Here is an 8,214-nt window from a genome sequence, read left to right as displayed (position 1 = left end):
CTGTGCCCAAAAGTTTTGTATCAACTTAGTTGGGATGGAGGGAGTATCTTTTTCCAAGGGTTGTCTACTTCAAAATCTTTATTTATTATTCTAGAATAAATTACAACCGGCAAGGTTTCTGAATAATAAAACCTTTTTCGAACACCTCTTGAGGATATTATCAAACTGGACTCACCCAACACATGATTAATTGTAATAACAATACTAGCACCTCTAGACATTCATCGCCACTACCCAAGATATCAGGATTCTTGGATTGCGAAAAATCCGCACCATTTGATAAATCAAAGTAGTGCATAATTAATATCGTATGCTCAATGTTATGTCAACAATATTTAAGAAATAAAAATTACCGAGACCTCATTTTTCAGTAAATGGCAAGAAAAACTTATCTCAACTATTAGGTGTTATACCACACCAGTGCCGCTACCTTTCACGATAGGTAGCCAAAGCCTATCTAGGTTGTGAAATTATATTTCTCTTCTAGAAAGAACTGACTGCGTCACCTTCTGTGAACGTCGTTCACGACCAGCCTACTATGTAGAAGAATTAGACTTGTTTGTTTCTTATATATTTAAATGTTTAAGAAACATCTTATATTTGCATAAGCAAACACCAATCGCACAAGTATATAGAATTACTTCTTCTCGCCTTGGGTTCGGTATACCAATCCTAACATCAACGACACTCAAATCCTGACTCACGGGCTCCAGTGGATAACCGACAGCACGCCAATGAAATACATAGAAACCGTCGCACAAGCGCCGTCAGTGTGGCCACGGTCCTTAATGACCTGATTCACCACCGAGAGTATCTCGAGAAAGCACTCAATTTTGAATGTTGACCCTACGCTTTATATCTTAAATATTAGCAGCCCCATGCTCCACATAAAGTTTCACCATGTCTGCAGTCGGGTTCATTGCGAAATAAAAGAAAGAAAATTATTAGAACAATACAAATAATATATATATATATAGGGGAGCTTTATTCTCCTATTCGTCCCTTAGATCCTTTATTCTTCTTAATATGGCCCGTTAGATCTCATTCAGCAACGGTCCAGATGATCTGCATTATTACACTATAATGGTGCATTATTAATCGGTGTGCATTATTCAACTGAAAATCTGTATTATTAAATGATATGTGGCACCAATTTAACCGTCGGATGACAAAATCGTGGGGCTGAGATTAAAAAGAACAAAGAACAAAAGATACAAAAATGAAATGAATACATCCCTATATATATAGGATTGTGATCAATACCGAACCACTCTTAAACCTTAAACGCCGAACAGCATCATTACATGATAACATGGAGTTCATTATAATGAACTAATAACAAACATATAATGAACTTCAGATTTCTAAATTATGCATGATGATGTCATTGTTTTTAAATCTCAGAATCCCTATAATGAACTACAAATAAAGTTGTAATGAACTCCGCTTTATTATATAATGATGTGTTTGGCGTTTAGTGTTTAAAACTAGTTTGGTATATAATACAACCACACACACATATATATATATATATATATATATATATATATATATATATATATATAGGAAAATGATCAATACAAAACTTGATCTCAATACAAAATCCAGACCAAATCCTGACCATGAGATTTGACAATCTAATGGTCAATAATTAAACAAAAACACGGAGGGTCATTGTAAAGCAGTTTTAGGTCATATTATAAACTTTGGGTTTGAGGTCATGTTAAGATCATTTTATGTCATCCTTACTATGATGACGTAAAAATAAGCTTACAATGACTTAAAAATGACTTTTGTACGCTTGGTTCTGCATTTTTGTATTAAGAATGATTTTGCATAGATCAAATGAGAGGCTATATATGAGTAAAATTGAAAAGCCAAACATTGGGAAGCCAAACCAAAAAATAAACAACAATATTATTATTATTATTATTATTATTATTATTATTATTATTATTATTATTATTAATTGACCTCAATCATGGGACACCATCGTGAAATCCTAAAATTCTAAGAAATTGCATGCTAGTATTATTTTTTCTTAAAAAAATGTTTCAATAGATCAATATTTGTAATCTTTAGGAAACATGCCTAAAATTCTAAGAAATTGCATGCTAGTATTATTTTTTCTTAAAAAAATGTTTCAATAGATCAATATTTGTAATCTTTAGGAAACTTGCTAGTTTTGTAAAAATGGCTTTAAATTATTAGAGCATCCACAACCGTGCTCTTGCCAGCGGCACGGTTGTGGGCCCGGGCGGTACTATTCATGCCTGCTCTCTGGCAAGAGCACAACACCCACAACTGTGCTCTTCCGCAAGGACGAGCACAATTAATATAAAATTCAATTACACAAAAACATTTCCATAATATTAAAATTCATTTAAAACCCACAATAAATATTACAAATGACAAATAAAATTAAACATTGCATAATTAAAATCCTAAAAATTAAAAATTATATAATTAAAATCCTAAAAATTAAAAATTACATAATTAAAATCCTAAAAATTAAAAATGACACTACTCGTTGCCGAATTTCGCCCACATGTGGTTGATTAGGTCTTCTTGTATTCTTGTTCTTCGCGTTCCGCTTCCGCCATAATATGGGTGAAATCCATTTGAGATTTTGAGTGGGGGATGAATGTGTTGATAGTTTGTATGAGAATTATGAATGAGAGATGAATGAGAGATGATTTGATGTGATAAATGGATGATGAATGTGTGTATTTATAGATGATTTTGGGGAAAAAAAAAATAAAAAAAAATCAAAAAAATTCAGAAAAAACGGGAAAAAAACGGCCATATTTTTGGGATTTGGAAAATATATTTTTTTTATTTTTTAGCATTATTTATAATTAAATACTGATTTTTAAAAAAATAAATAAAAAAAAGTTTAAACACAACGGCTATGCCGTTGACGAATGGGAGCGCGCCACGTGTGCGTCCGCTGGCACGGACGTGCTCGATACATCGAGCAGCGCCGTGCCAGCGGCGCGGCTGCAGCGGCGGCGGTCCTGCGCCTTGCCAACGGCGCGGACGGCGGTGGCGTCTTTCGCCACCGCTGCGGATGCTCTTAAAATCATCACTAAGTTTTATGAAAAATAAATTACTCTTACAGACCTAATTAATTTAGGTCTGCATTGGATAATTTAATTTTCATATCATGTCAACTTTTTCCACATATATTTTCGCTGTGATGTTTAATAAAGAATAAAGTAGATTACTTCAATGCACTTGAAATATTATCCCTATTTTTGAAAAAAGTTTATTATCATTCCCACAGCTTCTACACTTTGAATTTAAACACATACATACACCGCCATGGAGATACCTTCCCTCTCTGCGTCGCTGCTGCCCTGCAGTTTCTGGCATTGTCATCGCCGTTTTTCCGACAGCTCTATTCTACACTTGTCTCTCCTTTGCATCTCCTATTTGTGTATTTTCTTCTTCAAATTAAAGCTAGGGTTCATAATTAAGTTTTTCCCCAATTTGAATTTTAACCAAATCAGGTGAAACACTAAGATTTTTATAGCTAATTTCTGCCTAGAAATAGTTAGAGAGATGAAATAGAATGGAAGTTTATCTTGATGTGTGAATGTAGGGAAAGCTTAGGATTCTTCCTTTTAGTTTGGGAAAATTTGTTATGCTACTTGGATTGATTTCAGAATTTATCTTAGAAGTATGATTTACACCTTAATAAAGGGAAATGAGTATTCTTGGCATGATGAAGTTTGGGACAGCCTATAGCTAAGTGTGAAACTTGATAATGTTGATATATTTTTGGTTAAAGATGTTCACAATAAGTTAGATATGCACGTTTATGAATATTTACTATAAACTTAGGTCAAAGTTGGTGAAAAATAGTGACTCTTTATGCTAAGCTTAATTAAATTTAGTCTTAGAACTCAAGTTTCTAATGTTTTAGCTATAATTTGGTCACAAGATGTTGGTTTGGGATTTTGAGCATGGATAATATTTTTAATATTATAGTGAACTAAATTGTTCTTATAGTGAACTAAAATACTATCATAGTGAACTAAATTCGTGCCCTCTAGTTATGCATTTAAAAGTAGTTATACGTTGATCATCTCCATATATATATATATATATATATATGTACACTTACTAGGACTACAAAGTTCAAATAGAATTGCAAAGTAAGCAATTTGTATATTATAACCTTAAATATATATATGTGCACTTACTACAGTAATGAGGTGGGACCGGTCATCCTGGCCAAGCAACGCAGCTCGCACGTGCATTCACCGGGAAGTCAAAGACCTGGGCTGCCGGCAATTCAACCAGTCCTACCTATTTGACAAAAGTATAATTAGACCTTCATATTTAAATGAAAAAAATGGATAAGTTTATATATAATGTTTACCTTGTATTGACAAAAGTATTTATACATGCGTTTGCTTAACTCTAAAGGTGTAAAAGACCCAAGCTCAAGCTACAAAGGAAGGAATAAGGTTCAAGAGTTAGAGAATAAGTAAATCAAAGTTGTTGGGCATGCAAAGGTAGTGTATGCGCATTTTAGAGTTTAATGTCTTTAACTCCGATACGGGCGATACATATTGCTATGTGCATATCTGTTTAATGTGCTTGTGAGTTCGAACTTAGAAATATACTTGGGATGTCTTACATATTTGATATGAAGTATATTAAATCTCTTTGGTTTGGCACTTCAAATACTACAACTGTCTTTTGTTTTGGTTTCTGCTATTTTAGCTGTTCATCATTTTAAATTATTTATTTTGTTTGTAGACGACTACCCGTCTGTAAGGGTGGGATTTCTTTAGACTATTTGTCAAGGTCAAGTTGCTACCTCTTCCATTGTTATAGTGTGAGCTGCACTAGAAATTTGGGTTATGGCAATAATGAAAGAACCTGAGAGATTGATGTTGAGGGGCTATTTAGAGCTTGCACTAAATCTGAGAACGTCAAGCACCTTCATGCTCTCCTTACTGTATCAGGGAAAGCTAAAAGCTCATTTGTCACCACCAGGCTTATCAATATGCATTCCTATTTTGGCAATGTTTCCTTGTGTCGGTACACTTTTGATCAAGTCCGAGACAAGGATTTTTACACTTGGAACTCAATGATATCAGCTTATGTCCGAAACCGCCAGTCCAGTACTAAAGCAGTGAAATGTGCATTTGAGATGTTGTCAAGAAGTGATGTTAGACCTGATTTTCATACTCTCCCCCTGTGTTGAAAGCTTGTAGTGCTTTAATTGATGGGACAAGCTTGCATTGCTGTATTTTGGAATCATGGTTGGAATGGGATGTGTTTGTGGCTTCTTCCTTGGTGCATATGTATTGCCGTTTTGGATTTGCTGATAGAGCATATACAATTTTCAAGGACATGCCATTTCGTGATACAGGATGTTGGAACTCTATGATTTCTGGATTTTTCCAGAATGATCATGCTAAAGAGGCATTAAGTATCTTGGATGACATGATACTGGAGGGAGTGAAGATGGATTCAATGACCGTTGCTACTATACTCTCAGTTTGTGCGCAACTGAATGACTTATTCAGGGGGATGTTGATCCATTTATTTGTCACAAAACATGGTTTGGAGTTTAATGTATTTGTTTCCAATGCCTTGATTAATATGTATGCCAAATTTGGTGAATTAAAATGTGTCCCACTCATCTTTGACCATATGCATGTCAGAGATATAGTGTCGTGGAACTCCATAATTGCAGCATTTGAGCAAAAATAATCATCCAGATGTTGCAATCAAGTTCTTCCATCGCATGCAAGTGAATAAGGTTCAACCAGATTTGCTGACTGTAGTCAGCTTGTCTTCCTGTGTTGCTCAAATGAAGGACCCTTTATGGGTAAAATCTGTTCATGGATTCATTACAAGGAAGTGTTGGATCACAGAAGATATAGTGATTGGAAATGGAGTTATTGACATGTATTCCAAATTAGGCATTACTGATTCTGCACGAAAGATTGGCTATTATCTTTGGCATTCTCAACACACCACCTAAAACTTGTATTAGGATATACAAGAATCTGCGTGTATGCGGGGACTGTCATAGCGTCACAAAGCTCATATCAAAACTCACAGAAAGAGAGATTATCGTGAGGGATTCTAATCGTTTCCACCACTTCAAAGATGGGTTTTGTTCCTGTGGTGATTATTGGTGACATGTTGAATAGTTGTCTAAATTGAAAATCTCCGTTGTTATCGTTTTCTGTTCAAGAAGACAGGAAGTTCCTGATATATCAAGTGTAAGGTAAGGATGCTAATATTGTTTTTTTTTGTTTGTGTTGTCTCCGTATGGGTCAAAATGTAAAAAAGTACTTTATTTAAAAGCTTTTGTTGCAACTCTTAAGTCCTAAAATGACAGGAGAAAAGGCACATAAATGACTTAAAGAGTTTGTCTAGAAATATGACTGATCTAATTCATTGACGGATTTAATAGCTTCAAATGATTTATGCAGTTTAGCATGCTCAAGAAATTGCTCATGTTCTGCTTATGCCTACGATACTGGAGGAGCATGCTTGTGGTATATGGGTGATTTTGTTGGCTTTGGAAACCACATCAAATTCTTCTGCAGTGGTCGATATTTATATCATAACTGAATCATCTCAAAATGCACACACTAGAACACTACTACTTATTGTGGCTCTAACTGTGTCCATTGCTTCTGTGCTGTTTATCTCATGTTTTTGCTTCTGTTATACGTGGCCTAAGCTCAAAATCAAAGGTAATTAACAAGTTTCTTGTTCAATATATCTGTATCTTTTTGTCTGGCATGAGTTGCCAATCTTCAGTTTGGGAAGCATAGCTGCATCAACCAACAATTTTTCCATTACAAACCAGCTTGGACAAGGTGGTTTTGGACCTGTTTATAAGGTAATATCACAGCCATATTCTCATACCACGCAATCAAATACTAGTATAATAATGTTATATTTGAGTTTGCAGGGAGACTTGGCTAATGGACAGTTTTGTGGATGTGAAAAGGCTCTCTCAGAGGTCTAAGGCAGGGATTGGAGGAATGTAACTGGAGATTGATTAGTGAGTAATTTAGTAGCAGTAGTAGTATATATTTTGGGGCGACTGAGTGAACAGTCCTAACATCTCTGGTGAGAAATGAGCGACTGAGTGAATCCAACAGTGGTTTAGATTGAGCAATCTTGATAAACTGACACCTTGATCAAGCAAACGCAAAAAAGAAGAAACATAAGCTACTGGCAAATGGATTGACCTCAACCTCGGGTACGATTGTTGGAAATTTGTTCGGTCTAATGCATATATGTAAATATGTGTTTTTGGTTTTGAGTCTTGTTTTTCTTTTCGTCTTCTTTTACTTGTGAAATGAGTAAAGCCATGCCTGAAATTTGCCTTATCTTTTTCTTTTCTTTTTTATATACTTGAGGACAAGTATGTTTTAAGTGTGAGCAGTTTGATAAGGCTCATTTCATGCATCGGTTTAAGGGTAAAATGTGTACTACTTGATCGGTTTATCGCGCAAAATAAGTGTTAATTGTGCAGAAATGCCGCTTGACCAATCAATGCAGCAAGGCCGAACTGATCAAGCAAGTACAAAAGGCGATAAAAGGCCAAAAATCGAGGAAGTTGATCAAGGAGAGTAGTTAAGCAGTTAATGAGGGGACCACTGGGTATCAGAAGAAGGACATGCGAGGCTATCAGCTGGATGGTGCGCAGCAATCTGTTATCAAGGACAACGTTCTAGAAGGGGACACGTGTTGATACATGAGACGCAAGGACGGAGCTGAGTCACGGATTTGTTACTGAAAGCGTCGTCGATTCTAGAAGAAGAGCAGGTAGCAATCCATGAGTCGCTCATTCTCAACATGAGTGAATATTCCCTGTCAAGATCGTTACTGGAGACCGAGTCGAGCTTATAAATAGAGGATGTGCCACCACATGAAGAAAGGAACCCGATCCTTTACTTTTCGTCTAGTTTAGCTTAGTTTAGTTCTCTAGTTTAGTCCAGTTCTCTAGAATAGCTTAGCTTAGATAAAATAATGGGTAGTTAGAAAGGGCAATCAAAGAAGCGCTGCAGAATACTTGTTATCTGTTGGCGTATTCCTAAATTTCCTGCCGAGATTCTTCTCGCTTTTACTTGCTTTCTTATTTTCCGAAGTATTAGCTTAGTTTTAAATTTACGTTGTACTTAGTTTAAGTTTAATCGAAGTTGTTTTATTTTAATCTGAGCATTT

The 8,214-nt window shown here is 35.4% G+C and overlaps 1 long non-coding RNA gene and 1 pseudogene across 1 annotated transcript; both read left to right on the top strand.

Moving 5' to 3' along the window:
- Positions 1–3,232: 3,232 nt before the first annotated feature.
- Positions 3,233–6,294, top strand: LOC121788073 (annotated as a pseudogene).
- Positions 6,295–7,186: 892 nt separating this feature from the next.
- Positions 7,187–8,203, top strand: LOC121788074. Its single transcript, XR_006047567.1, has 2 exons — positions 7,187–7,246; positions 7,549–8,203. It is a non-coding gene; the product is annotated as an uncharacterized LOC121788074 (long non-coding RNA).
- Positions 8,204–8,214: the final 11 nt, after the last annotated feature.

The sequence above is a fragment of the Salvia splendens genome, chromosome 22 (assembly GCF_004379255.2).
Source record: "Salvia splendens isolate huo1 chromosome 22, SspV2, whole genome shotgun sequence".
Lineage (NCBI taxonomy): Eukaryota > Viridiplantae > Streptophyta > Magnoliopsida > Lamiales > Lamiaceae > Salvia > Salvia splendens.
Note: the sequence above shows the minus strand (reverse complement) of the source record. Positions and strands in the feature narration are given on the sequence as shown.